Genomic DNA, 27,590 nt, shown 5'->3' on the forward strand with positions numbered 1-27,590 from the left:
CCTTAGACTTTAGTTTGCATGTTGTTGTTTCTATCATGTCTGGTAGTCAATCAACTGATTCAAGAACACTATACCTATTTGTCATCGGAATACTAGACCAAAAATCACTTTGGGGTGACTCTCTGTATACCATTCGAGAACCCCAGTCCTCCCGCCCTCCTCTCCAGTGTTGTGGTCTCGATGCGTGCCAGGGGCCATCGTTATCATAGTGGCGGGAACCCGCTACTTGCCAATGGTTAGGTTGTTTCCCCTGAGGTAGAACTATTGCTTCCCAGGGGCGAACGGCATAATTTGGGATCCCTTTAACAAGACCAGAAGGATAGAAAAAGGAAAGTCTCCTAGTTCCTATTTCCTCATTTGCATTCGAGAACTCCCAAGAGCAGATATAGTTTACCACTCTTGGGTCCTCAAATGTGATCAAAATGCAATCTCCTGGTATAGTTTTTCTACTGTTTCCCACCCATGGGGTCCTGCGTACCATCAGAATCCTACAAGTCCAATTTACTGGTACAGGACGATTAGTATTAAGCCAGTATTGGACTTTATTTTTTAATGACCACGTAGGTTCTGTATTTGGGTTATCTATTTCAGGGACGCCTGTCATTACAACCACGAAAGGAGTTGCTTCTGGGGGCAAATCCACAGCCAGTCTAGGTTCAGGAGGCTTCCTTACGTCGCCACTGTTACTATCGGGCACCACGGTTTTTTTGGGGGCTTTGTTTGTCGGCGTTATTTTTTTGTTAGGCATGAGTTTTTTTGGGGCCAGGGTTATCGGAGCTGATATTTTTTCTTTCGAGGTGTTATTCTGGGACGGAGTTGTCACGAGGTTTAGGGTGGGTTCCACTACTCTATTGCCATGTCGCACTTTAGAAGGAGGTAATTTTGGTGTTACTTTTACTGATACATTTTCTAAAACTTTATGTTGTCTGTTTGCTGGCTTTTGAGGGGGCAACTTAGTTCTTTCCTTGCTACAATCCCCTGGGCCTTGCTTAAGTTTTATATCATCTATCAGGTTCACTAGCTGTTGCTCTATCCGCATTAGTCTTGATTCAAGTGGAGCAAGGGAAGATTTTAGGAGGGCCGTGAGATTGTTAATCAGTTGTGAATTATCAGTCTCATTTCTTGTTTTACTGTGAGGTGAGTGCATAGGAATTTCTTCGTTTGTTAATTCTAGAGTGTCTTGCGTAGACTGATTTATCGCTATTAGATCAGATAGATGTTCTGCGTTGTGAGGTTCTATCTCTTCCCCACTACACTGATCAGCAATTTGGCGAAGACTAGAGTTTTTAAAGGTGTTTTTTCGTTTCCTTATAGCACCCTCTCTCCTCCCTCTTGATTGTCTCACTTCTTCCGGTGTTAATTGAGGAATCATGTCTGGTGTCTTCTCTAAATCTAAGCTTGTCTGGAACTCAGATAGTTGGGAGGCCGATAAATCAACGTTATTTGGCAGGCTACGCCTACCCTCGCAAGGTGGCCTGCGCCCATCTGTACTAAGAGTTTCCGGGGTTTTTGCATTCCTTAAGTTTCCAATGGATGATCTTTTGGCCAAAGCTAAATCCAGAGAGACCCTATCTTCTATTAGGCTGATACTCTGGTCAATGAATGTATTTGCCTTGGCTATGAAGTCATCCATGGGGCCTAGGCACTTCCCTCCACCCCCCTTCACTTTAGATTTTTTCCCTCTCGTTAATACCATGTTTTCTAGATACCAATGGAAAGTGGGTGAGGGATTAAGTGTACGTATTCAGGTATCGTTGCACTTTTAAAACCATAAATATACACTAATAATATAATCTGATAAAATTACATGAAGTAATACGTACACTGTTCGCACAAGGTTAAGGGCGTTAGGGGGATGGCCCGGTCCGGTCTCTTCCGTTCTCTAACGGCCTCAAACGGCCCGCTCTTTGCCCGGTCTTAGCCCCGTGCTAAGACCCGCGCGCGTCCCGCTAGCGCGTGTAGGCAGGGAAACGTACATATACTAAGGGGCAGCAGTGTTGGGGGAGGAGTCAGGAAGAGGACCAGGTGCGGCTGATCTGCTTCGTGCACAGCACCCTGGTCCTCGCAGTTCTGAATACGCCGGTTCTTGCAGGGTCAGCACTCCAACAATGCCCCAAATAGCAGCAGCAAAGTCCCGGTCCCTCGAGCGGCTCCCGCGAAGCGGGGGCTGCGAGGCGCGGTGTTGGTTCCAAGAAAGTTGAAATGAGAGTCCGAGGAATCCCTTCAAGGGCAGCAGCACCAGCCAAGTTCACAGACGGAGCCCACGATGCTGGGGCTACACCGCCTGTTTAAAGTGTTGGGGGAGGATTCAGGAAGAGGACCAGGTGCGGCTGATCTGCTTCGTGCACAGCACCCTGGTCCTCGCAGTCCTGAATACGCCGGTTCTTGCAGGGTCAGCACTCCAACAATGCCCCAAATAGCAGCAGCAAAGTCCCGGTCCCTCGAGCGGCACCCGCGAAGCGGGGGCCGCGAGGCGCGGTGTTGGTTCCAAGAAAGTTGAAATGAGAGTCCGAGGAATCCCTTCAAGGGCAGCAGCACCAGTCAAGTTCACAGACGGACAACATTATGCAAAAGAGGATACCAATCCTAAAGGTTTTTGGTAAGGGTCCGTAGCTGCATTTTGACACATGAGAAGTAGGAATGCGTACATGGACTGGAAATTAGGCCTGGGCAAAATTTCCGTTCCGTTCGCGGAATTTGCGATAATTTGGCATTTCCGCGTTCCGCGGAGAGTGCGGAAATGTCAAAATTTCCGCATTCCGCAGCTTTGCGATAATTTGTTTCTTGCTCGCGCTGTAAAATAATACATTCTCGCACGCGCGCGATCGCCTTACCTGAATCCCCGCGTTCGCCGACAAGTTTTCCCGATCCGGTCGCGTTCTCCATGAGATGTTGTATTGTTTTAGCCATTTACGCTGTCTCGCGACAGTTCGCGTCCGCAGTAACGTCATGCGTCGCGCGATCACGTCTTTTTTCTCGCGATCATGCACCGCGAGACAACTGAAAACAAGATGGCCGCGCCCGCAAGCAACCACATGGGTAAGTTAGCGACCCGCAACCATGCAGAAAATCTCGCGAACATGCCGGAAAAAAACTTCCGCATTTTCGCTTGTTTGCGGAGATTTTTAACATTTTCGCGATAATTTGCGAAAATCGCTTTCGCAAATTCCGCCCACCCCTACTGGAAATGTGGCTGGCTTCAGAGGATGGGACCTACCAGGAAGAGGAGCTACAATCAGTGGGGGCAGATTGCTTTTGAAAGTGGTCGGGTGATCAGGTGGGCACTCCAGGAATTCCCTTAGGCGCAAACCTCAAAGCTCTCAATGGTGGTCCGTTATAAACAGTGTTTATAACGCGCCATGATTAAGAGCTCTGGAGTTGATCCCGAAGACAGAGTGAGTTTCTCACACTGCCTGGCAGTGTGTAAACTCCCCTAACCAATCCAGATGCTACTTTCATACTGTTAACCAGCATGAGAGTAACACCAGGATTGGTTTGAGCATCCTGGCTCGGTTCTCCTACAGGCACTGGAGACCTGTGCCTGCTCTCCACCCAGCTGTCTCAGAAGCTCGGGTTGATGAGGTTTAAAGTGCACATGTCAGGCTGGCTGTCACCTGACAGCCGGCCTAAGTGACATGCGCACTTTAACCTTTAAGTGTGCACCTCTCCTCCACCCCTGCTGCCACTTAGCCATAATGGCCCTGCCCCAATACTTGGCACGGACTGGCAGCTGCACTGAAAAATAAATCTTTTTGTCATGGTCAACCCCTCCCCCTCCCCACCCCCCCCCACTTTTTTTTGCTCAAGTTGCTTTCTTTGTAGATTTGGAAGTGCACTGGTACATGCTAACCAGGCCCCAGTGCCAGTGAGGTTTCCCTTAAACTGTAACTGCTGAATTGGTACACACAATTGCCAAGCACTTATCACTCCTTATAGTCCTTAGGAGATGATACTAATGGTACCCAGGTCAAGGGTGATAAGAAAGATCACCAGGGCTGCAGAACTCTATATTGTGCCACCCTGTGTGACCCAAGGAAAAGTGTGTCTGCAGGCCTTCCATTGCAGCCCTTACAAGCAGGCTGTCTGCTCGGGAGTGACTCTGCATACACCATGTTCTGCAGAGCCACACCGCTGCCTTGATGTAAGTCAGTCTTAAGGTTGTCCTCCAAAGCCCAGGAGGTAGAATGCATTATATTAAATGTCTGGATATTAATGTACTTACATATATATCCGTGCAGTAACCCTGTAAAGTGAGGCTTCACTGTCTCACTGGCGGTCCATAGAGTAACATGGGCTGGCTACAGACGAATTTTGAGATAGCCAGCTCCATTATGGAACAACCAAATTGTGTTATGTATGGTATCAAACACTATACTTTTTCACCCTAACACGATTCTCGTGTCGAGTGTGAGCTGGCATGCACAGGGGTGCCACCCTGCGTGGGTAGCCCCTAGGATACAAACCTCTAGCGCCTTGGCGGGCTTCCCCGAGCCGCTTGCCAACAATACAAGAGTCTGCCCTCCTGGTGGGATGTGCTAGCACGTCCCCAGGATGAAGACAAGGGCCTGGGCATGAAGCAGGTCGTACTTCCACCCTCCCAGTATGGCTAGTGTTTACAGTTATCAAGATGGTGGGCCTCAAAGGCCTACCTTGTCCCCCACTCAAGGACAAAGCCCTTCCTGCCATGCAGCTCAGGCAGGCAGGGATATTAGTTATTAAGGTGGCCTACACTCAGGTATGTACAGTCGAGGAAGGGTTCTGCCATATTGGAAGCCCCCAAAATAGAGTATTCTGGGTATTACAGTGATGTACACCCACAGGATGTTGTCAGTACATGGGTGGATTAGCCACAGGGACCAGTAGCCCATTTGCCACAGTACTACATGCCTTAGTCCCCCCAAAACTAGGATTTAAGGGGCTCACCTGGCACCACAACCCCAGTTCTAACTTGGAAACCGATAAGAGGCACAAAGAATACGCCATCACCAACAACAGGATGTGTCTGTAGCAAAAGCTCATTCCTCCCAGCACGAGGGACTTCAGTGGACACCAGAAGCCAAAGCAGACTCCCCTGACTGTTGGAACCAGTCACCTGCATCTTGCATAAGAATCTACGTGCTGCATAACAAGAATTGTGACCGGCTGGCCCTGTTGAGAGTGAGCCTGAAGAGAAGTGGTGTTCTGCAAGGTCTGAGTGGTAGCTAAGCTCACGCCACGTCTCGAGCCGCTAGTCCACTCCTGTTGACATCCAGCTGCTGAAGGACCCAAGAAGTACATTTGCTGCAGCCAAGGCTTGGTGATCGCCAGCCAGGTTATAGACCCCTTGGGTGACATCTCCAGCTCGAGAGCAACTCACAGTGATACTGACCAATGTCGGCAATGACCCCACAGGTGTGTCCCTGCAACCTGAAGAAGGAGTAGTCGAGTGCGGGGTAACGCATCTTTGGCACGACCTGCCCGGTGATTGACAGCTGCAAGCTACCTCTGTGCTTGGAGCCACAGAGCAAGGTAGAAGGAATACAGCTGTTGAACCCGGGTCCTGGGAGCCTAAAGGCCTTTACTCTCTGAGAGTAGAGTGTAACTCCATTGCCAAGTGTGGTTATGCCAAGTGCTGCGCTTCTTGACCACTCCTACAAATCCCATCAGCACTAAGGACAGCCAAGTAACCTCTGCACCCTGAGGACCACAGAACCTTAACCACAAGACAGTTCTGTGGAAGTCGTCCTGCAAATGACGTTTTGCTAAGTGTGTTTTTTCCCCACTGACTTTAATGGTGAACATTGAACAGCTTTCATTGCATTTCTTGTTAATACTTTGAAACTCTATAACTCTGGTTATATGCAACATATCCAGTTCATTTGGTGCCTATAGTTATACCATCTATTTTTATAAATCGGTGTCAAGGTTTCTTTCAAGTTGTGTCGCTTACATATTGTCAATGCTGATACTGTGAAATGCTTAATACATGTTCCTCTGAGTACACATAACTGCTCCGTGCCACGCAACCAGGACCAATCTAAGGCTGCTAAGGGTAAATCAGAGGTCCATTTTTGCGTATTGTGTTAGTATTACGCGATAAGGTCTCCCAGCCATATCATATAATACTTCCACCTTGCAACACCATTTTATTTTTCAGGCTTGCTGGGCTGGCGGCAGGGTGGGCGATGCTCCTCCACCCTAATGGAGGCACTGCCGCTGGCTATTATGTTGCATCCTCTGAACAGCCAGTGCAGGCACAAACCACAGACTGCAGTAGGCCCCACTGCTGTGCAGCTCATCTGCCCTTGCACCCCTCTGAAATTATTGTAGCTTTCTGAAGGAAAGAGGATGTCCAGAACACAGAGTAGGTTTGTGTCTGCATGGTTCATATGTGGGTACACTGTGCTTATTGTACATATGAGGTTTGGACAGAGGGTGCACATAGGACTAAACTGTGAAAATGGGCCACACAATGCTTTTGGGGCTATAATATGCATATGGTGAACTGTACACATGCGGCTCCAATACTGGTCTGAGGTCACACAGCATGCTGATCTGTGCCAGGCATAAAGCAAGTTATTGCATTCGTATATTCCACAGCGTTTCATTGGGGTAGCCTTGCAGTGAGGTGTCAGACTGCAGTGCACATTATAATGCGACACTGTGCTTTCCGAGATTCTGCTGGATATATTTGGTAATATCTGAGAATTTTAGTTTATAACTACTATTTGAATGCTGCTGTTTGCATACATGGATAAACCTTGACATTTGACGGCTGCACTTGATAACTCAAGGCTATGTATACACATATGCACGTCCACATCTTCAGAGACATTGGTAACTGCAAGATGTTGAGCATACAACGCATAATTAGTTTCTTTTAAAATATTGTGTTTTAATATTTCACTCTAATTTTAAATATGTGAGTTGAATCGGGATAGAGTGTGGCTGTTAAAATGTGTTTGGAAGTGTTTTATCAGCTTCTCATTCGGTATTCTAGTTACGCTTAGGACACTTTAATTATTCATTTGCTCATAGTCAAAGGATGTAATTTGTTTTGATCGCGACGTCTTGATAAATGACGAATATCTGGCAACCCATTCAGACATCTTTCCTCCTCCAAGATGAGACGTCCTTGATGGCCACCTTGGTTAGCAGTCTAGTGCTCAGGTGGAGCGCATGTACAGACACATTGTTGAGGATTTAACCGGGCCAGCTGCACATCTGCCTCTCTGAAGACATTGGTAACTGCAAGACTTTGAGACCACAAAACCTTAATTCATTATTTTTGAAGAGTACTGTGTATTGATGTAATTCTAATGTTTCATATATATTGGATTGGGAAGAAATGGGTCTATTCAAATGTGTTTGGAGTTCTTTTATTAGCTCCTCCTTTGGTAGTCTGCCCACAAGTATGTCACTTATTTATTTTTTTTGCTCATAGTCAAAAGTTTTAGCGGCATATTAACAAGGGCTTTATCTCCGCTTTTTTGACTTGAAAAGCCAAAGAAGCGGAGCTAAAAATATCGCCCTATCAACAAAATGCAAAATCGCATGTTAGCACCCTTTTTCAATACGCTTCCCTTTGCATCTCTATTGGTATGCAAAGTGGACGTTCCAGAGAAAAGTAGGAGAAATGCCGCTTAGCGACATTTCTCCTATTATCAAGGTTCACGCTAACCCTGTTAGAGACAAAAAAAGCAGCGCTAACCACAGTTAACGCTGCTTTTTTACGTCTGCTAATTTTCAGACTTAGCCATGTAATCCAATGGGAGGTGAATTACATGGCTAAGTCCACCATGGGCTATCAACAAGGATATCCCTATCCTTGTAGTTTTATTGCTGCATTACCAGCGATAACCTCCCAAAATGCCGCTATCGCTGGATTTTTTATCGCCTGGGCGGTTAGCATTGTTAATAACGCGTTAACCAGGCGATATTATCCAGCGATAGCGGGCGTTAAACAAATTAACGCTAAGCGCCCTTAGCATTAATTTTCCCTGTTCCTTGTTAATATGCCCCAAGTTTCTTTTTACCACGATGTCTGGACTGATGAGAAGTCTTGCCAAACTATTCAGACATTTTTCCTCCATTTTTTTTGCTTGACCTGTTCATTAAGAGTTTTCCATAATATAGTTGCAACATATTAATAGGCGTAAGCATAGTACAAGGATGTAAATAGGTGAATGTGTAATAGAGACATTTGAGTGAGCATAATGCAGTTAGCCAAAAGTACATCCCCGTAATGCAAGAAGTAATTAGCCATGTAGCTCAGAGTACGAGTAAGAAATGCCTCCCAGGGTGAAACGGTCGGTGTAAAGACATATTTTCTGCTACATTCCATGATAATGACATCAAACATATATGAACTGTATAACTGTGAGCAACCAATTAGCTCAGAGGAAACAGAAATAAACAACATGAGGATGAGGTAAAATAAAAGGGGGACGAGGATAAGGAAGTAAGCAAGGAGGGTTCACTATCGCTCATGCAGTACTTATATGCCCTGAGAAAAGTACCATCAATACAATGTAACTCTGTTTCACTTCGTACATATCTCAATGTGTACAAAAAGAAGCACTTCAGACAGTGAAATCATGGCCTACGTGCGTATTCTTGATCGGGTGCTAATTATAGATCGGTAGTGTCACCTGCTTCCCCATCATGGCACAGTGCAATTTGAAGGGCCGTCAGATCACATCACAGTTGGACGAAATGGGGTATTTACGGAAGCCCAGGGTGTCTTCTCTACGGAGAGACTCTTTCTACTCTATCTCAATTAAAGATGATATGTGACCAGACATGTAATGACAGTGGTTTTCTGGATTTCCAATGCCTCACAATGAGGCGCTTGGCCACTATGAGGCCAATGTCCAAGAAACGAGTTGTGATCTCTTGGAAATATGTCCAATATATAGGCTTCCCATGTATTTGTAAGGTGCCGGTCGGTGCAGTCAAATAAGTTATGTGTTACTCCCTACCAATAATGTCGTAGTTTGGGACATGACCAGAACATGTGTAAGATGTCAGCATCCTGATGGCTACATCGAGGGCAGCCCGCATCTACCCTATGAAAGTAACATTTAATTTTTTCCGGGGTAAGATATGCCCTGTGTACAATGCAGTACTGTATTAACTAGAACCTAGCATTACAAAGGACATGCGTAGGGCTCACCAGAATCCTACTCAATTCCTTAGGGGTCCCAGCCATGTTGAAGGGAAGCCAAGTCTGTGGCAGTCTGTAGGCGAAGTGCGTCCGCAAACAACCGGGTGAGATGATGCCCCACACCCATGACTTGTAAATATTGGAGTGTGAGGTGCTTTTGACATTCTTGTATAATGTCTCCCCTGTGGAGCTGCAGGGTGCCAGTCCAAGAGGTGTGACTAACGAAATGTCCCGGGGGCATTCCTTCTTCATATCTTAGGACATCGTAAATCATGAGTGTACCATCCCAATAGAAGTTGCCCAATGTGTGTATGCCCACTGTGAGCCATACTGAGAGCAAAGCTGATAGTGTTTTTGTGTTGCCCCTGGGCATACCCAATAATGGAATTGCTGAGGCGTAGGGTGTTATATGTTTGGTGAGAAATAAGCAGCGACGGAAACAACGATAAGGCACTTATAACAGTAGAGGGAGATGCCGGGATGTTTTAGAAACAGGGGTGAAACAGGTAAAGGAGATTGTCCAGGCTATAAGGAGGACCATCCACTGCCGTGCCCGATAGGTGCAACCCCGCCATCGAGCGAGTCACCCATTGTATCTGGGATGCTAAGTAATAATGCTCCAGGTTGGGTACCCCTAACCCATCTTTGGTCGATGGAGTTACAGTTTCGAGAGCGCCTCTCTACATCGAGATTTATTCCATAGTAGATCGCAAAGCATATGCTCAATAGACTGAAAAAAGGGCATAGAAAGATACAGTGGTAGGTTAGTAAAATAAAATAGAAGCTGCAGGAGCAACTCTCCCTGCAACTGAGAGAGCAAGTGTTTTCCAAAACGACATCTGCGACGTTAGGGAAGGGAGTGCTCTAGTGAGGTTGCCATCAAGTAAGTCTCAGTCAGTATGATAAAATCGAATATCCAGGTAACGGAACATAGTTGGCTACCAAGTAACTGGAGCACCATTAATTATGAGTGTCGGGGCCAGTAGCCTGGGAAAAAAGTGAAACAAGCAGGACTTTTGCCAGTTTATATGTAGTCCAGATAGACGTGCAAAGCGATTGAGAAGGTCAAGTATGAAATCTGCAACTGAGCAGACATCCCTGACTTACAACAGCCAATCATACGTGTATAATGATACTGCATGCTAATCCCCGCCTATTGGTATACCCCATCACTCTGCCGAAGCACACATGGCTAGAACCAAGGGCTCCATAGCTGAGAAGAAAAGGAGGGGTTATGGGGGCATCCCTGCCTGGTGCCTGTGCATACTATTATCAGTTCCGAGACAAGACTTCCACTTAGGACCCGCAAGGTCTTTCTGTCATAAAGGAGCTTCACCAAATGAATAAAACTGGGTCCAATGCCATATCTCGGTAGGACATCAAATAGGTAAGGTCATTCAATAGTGTCAAACACCTTTTCTAGATCGAGTACTTAACACCCCAATTGTGGCCAGGCATGAGGGGCGTATCACATTATTCGATAGAGACGGCGTAGTACATGCCGGAACAACCCCATTCTGGTTGCCATGTATCAAAGAGGGTGCTAGTGGGGCTAGTCTCTCCACCAGCACAAAATGTTGTAATCTGCGTTTAGTAACACCAATGGGCGTTAGGAGCCCAAATGGGTAGGATCTCTATCAGGCTTCGGTAAGGAGAAAAGTGTGCCCCGCAGAGGGAGTCTTGAAGGTGTGAATAAAGGAGCGCCTCATCATATACCCACTGAAGGTGCAGGACCAGAAGGTAGGCATATGCTTTATAGAATTCAGATGGAAAGCCACCTGGGCCCAGCACCTTCCCAGTGGCAAGGACGCACATCACATCCCAGATCTCAGCAGAGGTCATAGGAGCATGGAGGTCTAAGCGTTGATATCGGGCCAGCTTAGGAAAACAAAACTCTTCTAGGAAAGAGCTGATATCTGACACAGATGCCTCCAGCACTGATTTGTAAAGTGATACGTAATGGGGGTCGTGGCTAAGGTGCTACAGGAAATGGCAGCAGTTCTGAGGAGCTCCATCGGAGCGTAGCCGAGACAGGAGCCTCTCCGGTACATAAATAAGAAATAAGCATCACTCTGATGTAGATTTTTGCCGCTTATTTTTCTTACTCTTATCATCGGCGAAGAGCGGATGATATTTGAATATTTCACTAATTCTCTGTGTCTTCTGCATATTTTACCTCATAATACTATGTAAAAATGGGCTTTACTGCAGGAAAACTCCTCCAATTTGGAATGTTGCCATTATCAATACACGGGGTAAGAAGTTCTTCAAACTCCACTCTCTTTTTGCTATTTTCAAGCTCATAGCTGAGGAAAAATCATCATTTTGACTGTATCTAATGTACCATTTCACTGCCATCTAGCATTTTATGCCACAATAAGCTGAACTTTGACTTGTGCATTCTGTCGAAATTGGAGTAAGTGTATTTTAGCATAATTGAGGAGCAACTACAATATTGTTCTTTATGGTTCTATTTTGCCATCCTTACAATACAGTTCAGGATACTGTTTTCCTTCTCAACAAGATAATATCTTGTCTTTATGATGTTAATATTGAACTCATTTCAGTAATATGCTAATTTTTGGCTACCTTATAAAGGAACTTTACCAGAGCTTTTGCCAGTATTCGTTTCAATAACCAACTTCTCCTATTTTTTCAATGGCAATGTCACGTTATAACAAGAATTTGCCGCAAATAAACACTACTAACGTCTCTTTGGAAGATAATAATCCATCAAGTGTTTTGCAAGACAATATGGAAGATGCAGTTAATGATGTTACTAACATAAAAAAAGCTTCTCCATATACCTCTCGCTCAAATTAAAAAATTTCTTCTTCTAAATTAACATCTTCTTCAGCTTCTACAACAGGGAAAAGAGTTAAAACGAATCCTCCCTCTCCTCCGACTTCCTCCTCTTCTATCTCTATAGAGCTCCTACTTGAGGAAATTTGTTCACTTAAACCCTATATGGCAGAAACGAATTCTCATCTTCAAAACCTTGAAGATAACTGGTCAAATACTGAACAAAAAGTTGAGAATCTTGAAGGGAAATTCGCCACTGTTCAAGTAATCACTGACCAAGTTCCATGTATGCACAGAGAAATTCAGGATCTTAAGCAACAAGTTGAAAATTTAGAAAATCGAAATAGGCGTAACAACCTAAGCATTCACAGACTCGCGGAAGGCCTTGAGGGATCGAATACCATATCCTTTTTTCAATCATTTTTGCCTACGCTTCTTGGTCTCCCTGCTTCCCCAGCTTTAAATATCCAATGAGTTCATCCGTTAGGTCCAACTTCTACTTCTTCTACTGCCACCTCCTCTGCAACAAAACCTAGAGGTGTTATCTTGTACCTTTTAGAATATACTGATCTACTTAAAGTTCTTCAAGCCGCCAAGCAGAAAAGAAAGATTACTTGGAATGGTGCTAATCTTTTCTTTGCACCGGACTACGCCAAAAGCACTGCCGACCGTCGGAAGAAAATTCTCGATATGAGGCCTGCTCTTCGATCTTTGAATGCTCGTTATTGCCTATTCCATCCTTGTCTCTTCAAAGTGACTTATAACAACAAGACGACGAATTATGAAGATCCAGCGATGCTTCAACAATTTCTATATTGCTGCAGAAACAACTCTTTGGACATCCCTCGAGCATGATGATTATTTTTCTCCATTCCCGAAGTGATGTTATGTCTTGATGTTTGTTCTTTGCTCCTCCCCATTGTCCATTGTAATCTGAATATTGTTCTGTTGTGATTTCTCTTGTTAATATTATTATTTCTTTTGGATTCTTTTAGATGCGGTTTTTGTGATCCCTTGATCTATGTAATCTTCATGTTCACCTGGAGGTTTTTATCCCTGTGTCGCGTTCTTATGGAGTCTTCGGTCCGGTGTGCTACCTTTCTCATGTGGTTCTACCATCCCCAGTATTGTTGTTTTTTGTGGTATGTCTTTTTGACATCTTTTTCTATTATCAACTGTTAGACTTGCATTGTATTTTTGTTTTGTGTTCCTTCTTCCTCAATCTTTTCCTTTCATTTTTTACATTTTTCTCTTTTTTCTATCTTTTTCTCCAACTCTTTCTCTATACTTTACAATACTCTTCATCTAATTATCTTCTTCCTCTCTACATTCCTGAGTCTCTTTTACACTCTTCTGTTCTCTAACTTCTTTCTTGTCTGTATTACAAATTTTGACTCTTACAATGTTTGCATAATAACTGTTCATGTTTTATTTGAGGGTTTATTTTTAGAGTTGTAACTTGGAATGTTAAAGGAGTAAACAACCCCATTAAAAGACAACGGGTACTGACACATTTAGCTAAATTAAACACTGATATTGCATTAATTCAAGAAACGCATTTATCGGACAAAGTAGCTTCTAAATTGAAATGAAGTTGGGTGGGTAATGTCTTTTCTTCCCCTGCTCTCGTTAAAAATAACTGAGTCTCTATCTTATGTCATAAGAAATACCAAGTTACAGTTACTCATCAAGAAAATGATCTAGAGGGTCATTGGGTAATTGTAAAAATTCTTATAAATCAAATACCTCTTCTTCTTTTTAATGTATATGCACCAGTTAATGTTGACAATACATTTTGGACACAGATATCGGATAAACTCCTTTTATTCGATAATGAATATATTATTTTTGGTGGAGATTGTAACCAGGTTTTTGACCCTATTTTAGATAGACGATCTTCTGTTAAATTTTCTAACACAAAGATGCACTCACAATTTACATCCTCTATACGCCGTAAATCCTTAGCTCTGCAATCCTACTCTTCAAGAACACTTTTTTTATTCTCCCCCTCATCACTCACAATCCCGTATGGACTATCTCTTCGATACCATGGAGGCCAAAATAAGATGGGGAAATTATTAGTGAATTACTTAAAAATTAGACTAGAGCGGACCAAAATAGAATTAATACGGACTGACACAGGTGTATCCTATTTTAAAGACAATGATATATTACATGAATTTCTTTCTTTTACAAAAACTTATATACCCCTGAACAACTACCAAATTTGACAGACCTTTCTACCTACTTTCAGTCTATTGAGCCCCCCCCCGCCTAATGACACTGATTTTTCCTCCTTAGAGGCAGATATCACTACATCGGAAATTACACGCACTATATCACTATTAAAAAGAGGGAAGGCACCAGGTCCAGAAGGATTCACCATCGAGTTTTACGCACATTTTGCAAATCTCTAATGGTTCTTCATCTGGGACCTTTCAAGAGGCCATGATTTGCTTAATTCTCAAAGAGAATAAGGATCCATCTCTATGTAAAAATTATAGGCCAATCTCTCTAGTCAACCTGGATTATAAGATCTTCGCTAAAATTCTAGCACTTCGTATTGATCCTATTCTACCTAATTTTATTGGCCCTGAACAATCAGGATTTGTAAAAGGTTGTTTATCTTGTGACAACTCCAGATGCTTTTTTAATATCCTCAGCAAAGCGTCTTCTCTTGATTATCCCATTGCTGCTATAGCTTTAGATGCAGAAAAGGCGTTCGACAGGATTGGTTGGGATTTTATGTTTCAGGCATTAAAATGGATAGGATTTCCTCCTAAACTAATATCTCTTATTTCTATATTATATTCTAGTCCTAAAGCGTCTATTTTTGTGAACGGCACAACTTCAGATTATTTTTCACTTGCTAGAGGAGTGCGCCAAGGATGTCCCCTGTTGGACTTGGCCCTTTTTGCAGGGTCATCCCTGAAATTTTTACCTTCCTCCTGTATTTTTTCTGACCTGTTGTTGGCTGTTCTATGACTCTGGGCACCTTACCACTGCTGATCAGTGCTAAAGTGCATATGCTCTCTCTACTGTAAAATCTATATGTTGGTTGGATTCCATGATTGGCTTATTTGGTTTACTGTCAGGCCCCAGTAAAGTGCACCAGGAGTGCCCAAGGCTTATAAATACAAATGCTGATGGTGGGCTTGCAGCACTGGTTGTGCCACCCACAGAAAAATATGTGTCTAAAAAATGTGTCTAAGGTCTGCCATTGCAGAACCTGCGTGCAGTCTGGGCAAGTGGACCCACTTCCCAGTACCTAAACCTTCCCTTAATTTCTGATTAGGCACCCCTATGGTAGGCCCAAGGGCAGGGTGCATTGTAAGCATAAGGTAGGACAAGCCCTGATGTGTGTGGCATGTCCTAATAGTGAATTACAGCCATTTTCATTTTTCACTTTTGCAAGGCTACCTGTTCCCATAGGCCAGAATGGGCTGTTAGAATTATTATATTCTATGATCCTAACAGACCCAGAGAACATGGCAGAAATCCGAGTTTAGTATGCCTGAACTCAGAATAATAAAATACATCTTTTAGTAAAGTTTATTTTAATATTCTGTGTTTGCAAATACCACTTTTAAAAAGTTGGTATTTGCTTGCCTAACCATTTCAGCCCGCCTCTGCTATGATGTGTATCTGCCTGTCTGGTTTGTGTGAGTGACAGGGCTGGGAAAACCCAAAGGGGCAGGGCTAGGTAGCCTGGTGGTGAATAGAGAGATTGACATCCTGATGGGTGGGAGGAGTGCACCTGGACTCTGAATAGGGCTGTGCTCTGCCACCACAATGCTGGCTCCACCTCCTGTGGAGCGGCTGATGTCTCTGCCCTGCACCCTGAATAGAAAGTCAGAGTCATGTCAACAAAGTGCTCAGGAACTGGTTTGGACTGGGCAAAGGCCCCTCTACCCCAGAGGAACAAAGGAATTAGGGGTATAAGTATTGGGACCCTGCTCCCAAGAAATTAGATCCTGCTTGACAAGAAGAACCTCTGCCTGAGGAGAAGGAAATGTGAAAGCTGTAAGGAGGAGTACTGTCCCTGACCTGGGGGATTGGCCTGCAGTGGTTGCCTTACTGCTGAAGGAGAGGAGAAAGACTACAAAGACTTTATTTCAACTTGTGCTTAAAAAGATCTCCAAAGGCTTGGAATAGAGCTTGCCTCCTGCTGAAGTCTCAGGAACAACAGACTTCCCCTCCCAGCTCCCCAAAGTTCTTTGGAAGTGCCTGCTGCTGTTGTTGGTCCTTCTGAGGGACTGCGTGTCGCAAGGAGCTGGAAGCGCGACTCAAGAAGGAGAAGTGTGCCACCGTCGGAGCTGCTGTCGTCGCATCTCGTAAAGGGTGTCGCCGCTGCAGCATCGCATCGAGCGGAAGAGTCTCGCATCCTCCAAGAAGTGTCTCGCAACGCCGAAGAAGCGTGTCACCATCGCAGCCATCGTAGCTGACGCATCCCACTGCATCAAGAGAAGAGTCTCGCATCGAGGAAGAAGCGGGTCGCCATCGCAGCCATCGTAGCTGTCGCATTGCACCGCATCAAGAAAAGCGCCTCACATCCACGGAGAAGCGTGCCGCCGTCAGAGCTGCTGTCGTCGCATCGCGTAAAGGGGTGTCGCCGCTGCAACATCGCATCGAGCGGAAGCGTCTCGCAAACGTCGGAGAAGAGTGCCGCTGCCAAGGCCGCTGTCGTCGCATCGCGTAAAGGGTGACGCCGCTGTAGCTGATGCATTGAGTCAAGCCTTCTCGCAACATCGGAGAAGCGTAACGCATCTAGAAAATCTTCACGTCTTTATTTCTTTGCACCAAAAACTTCATCGTATCAACATCGTTGCAACACTTTCGTTGCCCTGCGTGTCGCATCTAAAAAGGTACATTGACTTAAAGTGTCGCATTTAAGAACTTAAAATAACTAAGCAAACTTCTACCATCTAAAGTAACAGTATTGTGTATTTTTGTCGTTTAATGGTCTTGTGGTAACTCTATATAAAGAATCCTTATTTTTAATATAAAACCTGTGTGGTGCCCATTTGTAGTGTTGTCACTTGGTTACTGTATGTGTTCACAAATGCTTAACCTATAACGCTCTGAGCCTTGTCTGCTCGCGCCAAGCTACCTAGAGGGTTAGCAGGGGTTATTTTAGGAGTGTACCCCCTTATCCTGAATAGAGGAAAGGTTCCCTGCTTGTCACAAGTACCTACCTGGGCCAACCAGAGAACCCGGATTCTAACATCCCCTTTCTCCTCTTTTGTTTATAATAGTCTTAGAACCCTTTTTAACTAAAATTTGATTGGATAAAAATATTACTAGCTTCCAACTTGACTCCTGCCATGTCAAATTGTCCGTCTATGCAGATGATATCCTTTTGTACTGTTCCAATCCAACTACTTCCATTCCTTCCTTTTTATCTCAGGTGGATATTTTCTCTTGATTATCTGGATATCGTCTCAACTCAGATGAATGTGAGGTCTTACCTCTAAATGTTCTCTGCCTCAAACAAGATTTTATAAAGACAGGTTTTTCCTGGCGAACTTCGAAGATTAAATATTTGGGCTTATGGTTCTCCTCCAACATCTCGGATACGTTAAAGATGAATTTTGATAATATTATAAAGACTCTATCAAATTCTATTGATCGCTGGCATCCACTCTTCCTCTCTTGGTGGGGACGTTTGGACTCCATCAAGATGATGCTTTCTCCTCTGATTCTTTATCTTTTATCTATGATTCCAGTTCACATTCCTGCTTTCTACTTTAAAAAAATTGACTCTCTTTTAACCAAATTGCTGTGGAAAAATAAACCTTCCCGAATTGCTTTATCTGCCCTAAAAGCAGATAAATCATTTGGAGGTCTTAAATTTCCCGATTTTAAATCATATCATTATGCCTTTTCTCTAAAACAATCTTCTCGCTGGCTTTCGGAAGATCAACTTATTTATCCTGCCATTTGGTTGACTATTGAAATTTTTTTTTAATCTCCTTTTGAATTTAAAGAATCACTTGCATTTACTAATAGCAACTCTCTTTTTCGCTCACCAGTTATCTCTCATACGTGTAAAATCCTTGCACCTCTTCTTCCTTCCTCTTACCCTTCCTCTTCTTCATTAGCTCAACAACCCATTTGGTATAATAAGTCATTACGTATTAATAATCGAACAATTTATTGGAAGGCATGGAGACTCAAGGCATTGCTTTGGATCTCCCAACTTTTAACAAACAATGACCCCATATCCTTTTTGGATTTACAATCAAAATTTGGATTGACATCCTCTTGTAAGACTAAATATGCCTTACTTTGCTCTTCTCTTTCCCAATATCTACGCTCCCTACCGGCTGTATCCAATAATTCATCCAAATGCTCCAATATTTTTCCTTTACTATTATCCTCCTCATCGGCTTCCTCTTTATATAAATGTTTATTTCATAATCCGACTAGAGATAAGAGGAAAGCTGATTTGGCTTGGGAAAAAGACTTAGCATTATGTTGGCCTATCTCCCATTGGGATAAACTATGGCTAAAAATTAATAAGACTTCCAGAGCTGCTAACACTTCTCAAACTCTATACTTCATTTACAAGCGGATTTTAATAACCCCTGTAAAAGTGTCATCTATATCTCCTGACTCTTCTTCCGTATGCTGGTCATGTCCTTGTGTAGAAGCTGACTTAAAGCACATGCTTTTTGAATGTCCGCCATTTCTTGTTTCTGGGGATTTGTCTGGTCTCAAATTAACAAAATTTTTAAAATCAAAATCCTATCTCCCATACTAACATTTTCTTAGGTTCTATATCACCAGCCTAGCCTACTGAACCCTCCATCTCCAAATTAGTTGACTTATTGGCGATAGCTTTAAATTTGATTACCTCTAACTGGAAACAAGCAAATAAAGTCACTTTCAACGCATGGCAGAATGCTGTTTGCTTTCATCATAGACTAGACACTAATTATGTCACTCCTGTCTCTCTTTCCATCAAAAGAGATCTTTTATGGCTCCCACTATCCTCCTATCTAACCTGTGTTGCATCCACCAACATTACCCCAGTTAACATTCCCGATGAAGTTCGGAAACCACCTTGATGTAACTGTGTCAATTTGCTTTTGTCATATTTATATTCACGGTTACTCCTTTTGCTGTATTGTTTCAATCACAGTTAGCTTATATATTTTTCTTAAATTAAATTTTTTCTATGCGTATAAATTTAGAGCTCAGGTATTATATCTTATATTGATGATGTAATTCCTTATTGTTTTTTACTTCCATTGTTTCTCTTTCCCCCTACCCCCTTCCTTGTATGTCTCTTCCTTTTTCCCTTTCATAAATTGTTCTTGATGTAAATTATATATCTAATTAGGTTATATCTACTTATATATATGAAATTTGTTTTTGTTCTATTCAATTCTTTTTCTTCAATAAGCTTAAACTTTAAAAAAATAAAAGTGACACGTAATGGAAGACCATCTCCTCGTGAATTTCATGTTGCGTATAATGCATTTCGACTTCAGCACAGTGATGGGTCGCACCGGCTGCTCTTGGCGAATTAGGCAGGCAAGAAGGGACCCAGAACGATCAGCTGTCGCATGCACCCTGGCTGAGTGTGCTGTATAATTCAGGCATCGCAGCCGCTCGAGCAGGTTCGTATATATTTTCTTCACGTCAGTGAGATCCGATTCATGAGAAGGTTTAGCAACAGAGAGAGTCTCAAGGGCCAATAAAGTTCACTCCACCTTCAATAGTTCATCTTCCACTTGCCTAGCTTACCACAGCCCAGACCCAGGTAGCAGCCCGTCATTGTCACTTTTAATGCATTCTATCAGAGCCGATGTGGCCGTGTCTGTGTTGTGTTCAAAATACTCAAGAATGGTGGTATTTAGAGAGTCACAGAAAGGGGGATTCTCCAGCATGGCAGGCTGTAAGCGTCAGGTGGGGACCAGGGAAGGTCGGATGTCCCAGGGAACAGTTATGTGTTGCGGGTTGTGATCTGAATGGGTGCGGCCCAAGTAGGGCATGTGTGATGGAAGGTAGAAGGTTGGGTCCGCCCAGAATCCTGTCTAATCAAACATGTAATGCATGTGGGTGGGAGTAAAAAGAATACACTCATGTTGTGGGGTTGCAGTGCCTCCATATGTTAACTAGTCCCCACTGTTGTGCCCAGTCCTTTAGCGTTGAGGCATTAGCAGAGGCCATCGTGCACTGTAAGGTAGGAAAGTAGCGGTCTAAGCTTGTGTCCAAGATGCTATTAAAATCTCCTCCCATCAGCAATGGTAGATCACACTATTTAGAGCGTTCCTGCGACAATGACTGCAAGAAAGAGCCCTGGAGGAGGTGACCACCATTGAGTCCCCCCAGATAAAAAATATACCCGTTTTCTGTCACTACTTCCTCTGCCAAAAAAGGAGTGCCTGGGCGAATCAAGATTAATACACCACTGACATATGAGGAAATATTTGGAGAAAAGACTTGCTCCTGCTATCTGCGTTACAATTTAGTCGCTTCTAAGTGTGTTAAGTGTGATTCTTTCAGCAAGGCGATTTGGGCATGATGTCTTTCGAGATATGAGTATACTGCATATCGAGTTGATGGGGTATGCAGACCACGAACATTCCAGGTGATACTACATTGAGGGGTCAAGTTATGGCTGGGTGGTACAGTGTGAAACACCTAAATCTGAGAACGTATATTTGACTACATAAGAAAGCCAGGATGAAGATCCGCAAGCAGTGTATGTAGCAGAACCCAAACAACATAGTATTTGAACCTGATATTTGAACCTAGTGCCAACGTGGCATATTGTCAATAACAAAAGAGCGGACCTTAAGAAAAGGCTTCCCAAACCAAGACTCAAACTATGTCTAACAGAATGAACCCTCAATAATGCGGGTAGGAGGGTGAGTGGCTGCAAAGAACAATTAAAACAGTATCTGCCAACACTGTTGAGATAAAGTGAAATCCCAGGAGGCATTCTAGACGTGAATCAAGTGGCAAGTTCCCCTCAAAGCCTTCCACCCAGAGGAGTAGAAAGCGAGGAGTAGTGAGCCTCCCATCCACCGCCCCCAGGACCAACCCTCCCTGATCATAGAGAAAACAGAAATAGGCATGCGTAAGGGGTAAATTACAAGAGCAGCATGGGACGTGCAGTAGCTTGTGACAGGTTACATCTCAAATAATGTCATTTGAAATCTGTGGTGTGATGTCTGGCAGGATTGATGAGTTGGTATCCGACGGGCAAGCTACTGAAGACTCCTCATCTCCAGATGATCAAGCGGATGCTGCATCTCGATCTGAACCATGGATTGGACTGGAGATCCGTTCTGCCTCCTGGACAGCTTGCTTGCACTCCCTGATGATTTGCGCCAAGTTCAGTACTGCTATCATGTTGGGTGGACGTCTTTTTCCCAGTCGCATGCGCGGCCCAGCGCATTTCTCACAGTACTCAGCTATCCTCCCCTGCCACTCGGTCTGGGACCAGAAAACCACCCAGATACCTCAAGGCTGTCCCTAGTGTACTGTGGAATGTCGAAGAACCTTGTTTTGCCTTCGGCTCACTAGACGCAGTGTCGCTGGGAAGAGTAAGGAGTATTTGATGTCAAGTACAGGGAGTTGTTGTTGAAAAGAACTCTGTTGGCATTGTACCCCTAGGGTATAGTCCAGAAAAAACATTACACACATGTTTTCCAGTCTGACTTTCTGCAGCTTCCGAGTTTCACGCAGTATTTAGTCTCTGCCGCGGAAGTTCAGGACTTTGAAAATTAACGGCCAGGGGCCAGAGCCCGGCGCAGGTCGCTTAGAAGGAATGTGGGGTGCCCTCTCAATAGTGAAGTATGACGACAGGGAGGATTCCGGCAATAGCTCACTGAGCCACCGCTCAATAAATGCAACTGCATCCTGGCCCTCTGCCGGCGCTGGGAGACAAATAAGGCAAACATTGTTATGCCTCGACCACCCTTCCGCATCCTCCACTTTGTCCTCCAAGCGCTGGATCCTGGTGTCGCATTCTCTTAGTTGCCTCTCCAGCAATTCAGTGGCTGGTTGCACCATCGACAGAGTCTGCTTTGTGGCCGCTAGTCAGTCAGGCAGTTTTCTGTGGTTTGCGTGAAGTAGCATAAGATCCCCCACCACATTATCGATTTTGGATTCCAAGGAGACATGAAAGCATTCTATAGCCTCCAGTACTGGATCAAACCTATCTGCAGGGGGGGCGGGCTGACTCCGAGAGTCCAGTTGGTCCATCTCTGCAGTTGGTGAAGAGCGTGAGGAGGCCCTAGAGCTGGTGCTGCATGTGCAGCTCATCGAGGTAACACCTTTGTTGTCCCAGCATCTAGACGTGGGCCACCTCCTTAGTACTGACAGCGGGCATAGTAGGATCAATATTCAATAGTGTACAAATAAAATTGCCACTACATGTCAGCGAGCCGTGCTGCAGTATAGTACACATTGCTCTGTGCTGTGAAGAACCCAAACATAGAGAAAGTCACAATAGCCAGGGAGACAAGGCCAATAGGTTCAAGTAAAAATGTGGCACTGCAGGCGCAATACCATTCATCACATCCTGGGGCAGTATAAAGAGCAAAGTAATAGCATTGCCTATTGGGGGAAATACTTGCTGTGCAGCAGAAACTGTGTAGAGATATGCGATGATCCTTAAAAACAGATCTCCCCAGCATCCAATTTCCAGATGGAGCCCGAGGCGGAAATCCAGGCCTTGGCAGTAAGGGCGCAGCCACACACAGGAGGTCCCTCCACCTGTTGCAGGAAAACAGCAAGCGCTCACAGGGCATCAGCAGCTTGTTCAGCAGTCCCGCAGACCAGGAAGCCGGTAGAGGAGAATACTCAAGGCAGGGCGGTAGCGCTTGGTCAGTCCCCGTCAGCATATACAGTGCATAAAGCAGGCAGAAGAGGGGCCGTCATGCAGGCACAGACACGCCATAGAGTGTATCCAGGCCCCAGCCATGGCCCCCTCCAGTACACCATAGTCACCCATTTGCAGGACAGCATCAGCGATCTATGAGGCGATGGCAGCAAACTCGGTAGCCCCACGGTTAAGGGAGCCAGCAGTTGTGAGCATTCCAGGTATGGCAGTGGGTTCTAGCCGACCCCCGGCGGTGCACACCATATGTTGAGCAGGCAGGGGAGGAGCCGGCATCTAGGCTCGTCACGTCAAAAACTCATCCAGGCCCCAGTTGCGGCACTTTCCAGTGCGCCACAGTCTTCCTGTCTCTAGAGCAGCGGGAAAACGCCCCACGGCCGGTGTCCGGGTAGCCCCACGAGTCTCATCCACTGCCTCTCGTTGGTCTGCGGCACCACCTGGCATCAATGCAGCCTTCGATCTGATGCTTTCCACCGCCACTCATGGCTTCTCACCGCTCCGTGCCGTTCGCTGCAGGCCGCCAGGTTACAGCATTGGCAGCCTGGCCATTACAGGCGATTCCTCTTCATGTGGGCAGTCGGAAGGGCTCAGGAAAGTGGACAGAGCTTCAGGGATGCACGAATGTCGTTCCCGGATGCAGAAAGGTACCGGATAACAGGAATGAGTGGCGGAGTAGCTTTAAGACGTGTCCGCCATCTTCCCCCCCGCAGGCCACACCCAGACATTTTTCCTCTAATAAGGTTGTTATAATGTAATGACTAGCCCGAAACCAGTCCCAGGATGCTTGTTTCCGGTCCAGGGAAGACTTGGCTTGGCAGTTCGGGCTGGACTGTTCCCATGACGCACAGGGTGAAGACTGATTTTCATATAGCTGTGTCTGAACTGGGGTGGCGAAGTGAGCAAAAGAACGATGATGACTTCAACCTAGATCTGTGACTGGTGGTGAGTGCCTGAAAAGTTTCAGCGCTCTGTCCATCTCCTTGTGTTTGCTTTATTATGTAATATTATCAGGATTTGTAAAGCACAAATTTATCACTTAGGGGTATCCAGGTGCTGGAGTAGGTGAGAAGGTTGTCTGCACGGACTTATTTGAAGAGCCATGAATTGAGCTTCTTGTGGGAATTCTAGAAGCGAGGAATAGACCCTTAAGTGTAGAGGGAGGTCATTCCATGTTTTGGGTGTGAGAAAACTTGGCCTCCTGTGCTGCTTGTGCAGATGCAGGGTGTGTGTGCAAGAGAGTGAGAGAGAGAGACAGTCAGACAGAGCATAGGTGTCTGGTGGAAATGGAAGCAGCAGTTGAGGTATGCGGTCCAATGTCCAGTGCCTTGAATGTGTGTGTGAGAGGTTTGAATTGGCAGCGTGTCTGTATCAGCAGCCAGTGGAGATCTCTCAGGTAAGGCATGATGTGTGTGTGACAAAGGGAGTTCAGTACTAGAGGAGCAGCCCGTCCAGGTAAGAGTGGAGGGAGCCGTGGAGGGATTCAATAGACGATGAGGGAAAATTAAATAAATAATTAATTTTCCTTTGTTGTTCTCTGTCGACAAAATATTTGTGCATCCACCCGTGCCTCTTCAATCCCAAACATTGTCTTACTTAACATTATAAATTAAAAAGACTAAAAAAAACAACATTAGCAAAACTGACAAGATGTGCCAGTTTAATGGCCAGGAACAGTGTTTAGAAGATGCAGTTATTAGAAATGACAGATCAGTTGGTGAAGTGTTCACGATATGGAGATTTAGTTTGGTAGACACAGGGTTGTATAGAGTTCCAAAGGAGGAGAATTTTGCTGCTGATGTTTTTTTAGTCTTTTTCATTTTTAAGTAAGACCATGTTTGGGATTGAAGAGGCACGGGTGTATGCACAAATATTTTTAGACCACATTTGTAGGGCACAGAAAGTGCATGAAATTGGGAGAGATTACAGTTTTATGCTTTATGTTTAAAGTGGAGAAATATTAATAGTGGGTCTTAATTTGAATTTTTAGCTACTCGTGACGAAGGGCTTTTCAGCCCGAAATGCATTAGGTTAAAGTGAAAATGGCTGCCTGGGATGAATCATGGATTTCCTATGTGGTATAGAAAAAGGCCTGGATAGGCATATCTACAGCATTTGATACAATTGGGAAAACACACAGCCTTTTACGTGTGTGTGGAAAGTGAAGAGAAAGCTATAAAAATTAAACATGGAGAAAAAATGGATTAAAATGAATGATTGAATAATCTTTTGAATATTTTCCGACATGGCTGTGTGATTGGTGAATGGAGTGAAATGTCACTCCACATGGTACGAAGTCTTTCACTTGTGCTGAGAGGACAGAGCACAACGTCAGTCAGCACACACATTTTGTTGCTTTTGAGTAGGTTAAAATAAAAGGATAGTTGAACATTAAGGTGTGCATTCTGTCAGTCAACTTGGATGGTGATTCCTCTGGGACATGTTCTTTATTCTTTGTATAGGTCAGGGAACTGAGCCCCGAATCCTAAAACGGCTGCTACCACATCTTTGTTGATGCAGTGGCAGCTAATCATATATTATAGTTCGATCTCTTGGATCCATGGAAGGTCTTCTCCCCTATACATACTTAAATTCTGAACCATCATTTCTAAAAAAAAAAGCAATTTTTGCTGTATCAATGTTAAATTTTCCTATGGAAAATATGTTTTGGCCCCCCCCCCTCCTTTTTCTAAGCCTCCGTTCAATGGATTACCTTGAAACTTTCCAGGACGAAGTTGAAGTGGATAAACATTTGTTTTGGAACGTTTTGTGAAGCTTCTGCAAATGTTACAATAAGCAAACCAAAAAATCCTCTTATATATATATATTATATATATATATATATATATATATATATATATATATATATATATATATATATGAAGAGAAAATCACACCCAGTGCAAAACTGTTATTGCATAATGCTCACTCTGAGGCTCACCTTTTTTTGCCTTCCTGCTTTTTGCTTGTTGACTGTTTCTTTGTGGACTCTGAAGCAGCTTTAAGGTGGCATGTTAGTACTATATAAAATACCAAAATGCACACTCAAATGGTGACCCTGCAGGTACAGCACAATTCTGAAAAACAGAGAAGGGCACAACCGCTATAGAATAAGGTTTAACAGAAACCACAGAACATCACAGCAATAAGGGCTTGAAAGCAGCTCTGGTGTAACTTGGAGGTGGTAGCCACACAAGCGTTGATCTATGATGCATGCTACTCACCACAAGAACAAACAACTGACATAGATAAACAATGACAACACGGGACGGGTGTGGTCAAACACCCTTACGGTGTGAAGGGATATACACGACAATCAATTAAGGTTTTTGTGGTGAGCTCTACCCTGAGCTGTTACCTAACAAGTGTTGTTTGCCAATAAATATGTAAAGTTTAAACTGACTTCTAAACAGTCAAGGGTAAATAAGCTCTGTTCATTCAAAGAGATCAAAGGAGTTCTTGTATACATGCAAACAAGAGCAAGCTCTGGGGAGTATTAAGTAAAAGAGAGTAGTAATTGAGATCTGTACATTTGAGAGAGAGCATGTGCTGAGCTGTGTTTGTGCAAATGGGACTTCTACTGGAGTATATGCATGCAAGAAAGAGCAGAGGGTGAGCTTAGTCCATGGTAAAGAGGGAGTAGGGTGGAATTCTGTTCAATGTGAAGTGAGAGCAGGGGTGTATTCTTTGCATGCTAAAGAAAGCAGAGTGGGATTCTGTGGTATCTTGGTGTTAGTGCTGTTCATGTCATCCACTGCTCCTCCAGTGGAACACTGTGGATATGATGTAATGTGGAATGTTAGTCTCTGGATACTACGGTTGGAGATGGAATGAGCGCCTTTCTGGCTGCTCCTGGTGGGGCTGAATACTACTGAACCTACATCTTGTAACCAACCTGAATAAATCCTCTTGAAACATCACAATCAGCCTGGACTTGATTACTACATTTTTTTGGCAACGATTTGAACCAAAGAACCTGCGTCTGCTACCTTTGAGGATATCTTGAGTTCCTACTCTCAACCTCAAGCTACTCCTGAATCTACAGCTGCACTTACTCTTCTACTGGCACACATCAGCCCCACCAGTGACCTCCCACCGGTCGCCCTCAACGCAAAGGTGCCAGTTCCAGTCTCTAAGCAGAACCTGTCTCTGCCTGCTGTTCCCACAGCATCTCATATGGTCTTTTCCTACAGAGTCTCAATACGTCTGTTCTTCCAACGCATGCAGCACATTAACAAGCGTGCTGTACACAGGGTCAAGAAGCTTCTACAACTTGGCACCTCATGCATGCTGCGCAGAGTGAACCTACATCTACTGTAAGCTTTTCCTTTCTTTACATTGGTATTGCACAGAGTGTGTGCTTGATAACTGCCTGCGTTGGAACTGAGCCAAGAGACATGTTTGAAGTTACTCTCTCACCACTACTTTGAGTTATTCATCTCAACAGTGGCACTGGCTGGGAAAATGATGTCAAGTGACAAGATGTTAATTGTCTACACTGCTTTCACAGGATATAAATGATTATTTGTAGCAGGTACCCCTTTTCTGGATTCACCTTTGCATATTCCACATGCCACTTGCGTGTCCCTGGAGGCAAGGATCGGTGAAACATTGTTGGCGAATGACCATTCTGTCTTTAACCCCTTGCCTGCTCATGACGGAACCACTCCGTCATGAGCCACGGGCGCCGTGTGCTCATGACGGAGTGGTTCCGTCATGCTGCGGCCGTTGGCGGCCGCTCCGCCCACGCAGCACTGATTCCCCGCCTGTGCGGGCAAACAATGCAAG

At 44.4% G+C, this 27,590-nt stretch overlaps 1 long non-coding RNA gene across 2 annotated transcripts in view; it reads right to left on the minus strand.

Annotated features, from left to right (window-relative positions):
• The window catches only part of LOC146857703 (uncharacterized), a 45,172-nt gene that overhangs the window by 15,241 nt on the left and 2,341 nt on the right, over nt 1-27,590 (minus strand). For both annotated transcript variants that reach the window (XR_014979605.1, XR_014979604.1), the window contains exon 2: nt 25,744-25,879. This is a non-coding gene — a long non-coding RNA (uncharacterized LOC146857703). The remainder of the gene's footprint in view (nt 1-25,743; nt 25,880-27,590) is intronic.

This window comes from Triturus cristatus, chromosome 3_2, assembly GCF_964204655.1.
Source record: "Triturus cristatus chromosome 3_2, aTriCri1.1, whole genome shotgun sequence".
In the NCBI taxonomy this organism is placed as follows: Eukaryota; Metazoa; Chordata; class Amphibia; order Caudata; family Salamandridae; genus Triturus; species Triturus cristatus.